At 39.0% G+C, this 1,519-nt stretch overlaps 1 protein-coding gene across 2 annotated transcripts in view; it reads left to right on the top strand.

Moving 5' to 3' along the window:
* Wasf2 (WAS protein family member 2) overlaps positions 1 to 1,519 on the top strand; it is a 97,127-nt gene that overhangs the window by 22,423 nt on the left and 73,185 nt on the right. The window lies entirely within an intron of this gene.

Genomic DNA, 1,519 nt, shown 5'->3' with positions numbered 1-1,519 from the left:
AATCTGGCCTCCTTGAGCTCAAGGAATCCTCTTGTCTTAGCCTCTCAAGTAGTGGGGACTATAGGTACATATCCACGCGTAGGCTGTGGTTTTTATTTTAAAACCTAATTGCTGTAAAGAGAAATGTGTTATCTTGACACAAAAATTGATTGTGATATGTAACAAAACTTTTGGAGAAATCCAGGTAATAAAGGAATCTTCAAGTAGGTTGGTAGCAGAAATGATGGGGGAAGTAGATACATTTATATTTTAGAGTCAGAACTGCGAGGACTTGTTAGATATGTGGGTCAAGAAATAAGACAAAGACTGTATGTGCCTCTCTCCTGAAAACTTCTTTCTCTCTCCTTTGAGACAAGTCTCCCTGTGTTGTTCAGCTTGACCTCAAACTTGTGATTTTTCTGCCTTAGCCTTTAGACTGCTGGGATTGTAGGCATACACCACAATGCCTACCACAGTTTACTTTTGACACTTTGTTTACTACCTTAACTGGCTTTGTCCTTCTGTTTTTATACTTCTGTTGCAGAGTCATGTAGTTTCATTTGATTTTTTGTTGTTGTTTTTGATACTAGGAGTTGAACCCAACCCCTTAGCACTGAGCAACACTCAGCCCTTTTACTTTATTTATTTTTTGAGCCAGAGACTTGCTAAGTCATTAACTTGTCCAAGTTGGGTTCAGACTTGAAATCCTACTACCTTAGCTTCCCAGGGTATTGGGATCACTCTCAGCTCTCTTGTGTTTTTAATTATAATCTTAATGCAGTAACTCCCAAACCTATATTTCTACATCCCCAGTCCCAGAGTTCCTGGTGAACCATTCCATTGATAGGCTAGTTATTCCACCAGCTTTTCATGAATTTTATGCTTTTGGGAAACTGTGATTGTATTGTTATAGCTTGGGTCCTCCTTGCTTTTTGGAGAGGAGGTGCTGGGGATTGAACCCAGGGTCTTACACATGTTTAGTATGTACTGTATACCACAAAGCTGCTTTTGAGAAATAAATTTTCTTTCTTTCTTTCTTTCTTTCTTTCTTTCTTTCTTTCTTTCTTTCTTTCTTTCTTTCTTTCTCTTTTTTGTGGAACCAGGGATTGAACTCAGGCCCTTGCGCTTGCCAGGGAAGCGCTTATTCCACTGAGCCATCTCCTCAGCCGAGAAATAAATTTCTAAGAAAGATGGGGAACATACCTCGGGAACATTTCTTCTTTCAGGACTTTGTTCTTATAAGAAGGGCATTAAATCAAAAATAAAGGAATGAACTTGTCTTCTGTTCACCTACCTCACTTCCCACTCCTCCTAATCCCTATTTACAAACCTGTGTGGTGATGCACTCCTGTAATATCAACATTCTGGAAGGCTGAGGCAAGACAATGACATAGTCTTGCAGTGTATTCCAAGATAGCTTCAAACTCTAGACAGTCCTTCTACTTTAGCTTATCAAGCACTTGGATTACAGGTATATGTCACCATGCCGGGCACCTCTTTTTTTCCTTTCTCTTCTCTTTTCTTTTTTTTTTTTTTTTTT

The sequence above is a fragment of the Octodon degus genome, unplaced genomic scaffold (assembly GCF_000260255.1).
Source record: "Octodon degus isolate 3935 unplaced genomic scaffold, OctDeg1.0 scaffold00163, whole genome shotgun sequence".
NCBI lineage: Eukaryota > Metazoa > Chordata > Mammalia > Rodentia > Octodontidae > Octodon > Octodon degus.
The sequence above is the reverse complement of the archived record's forward strand: the minus strand, read 5'-3'. Positions and strand labels throughout refer to the sequence as shown.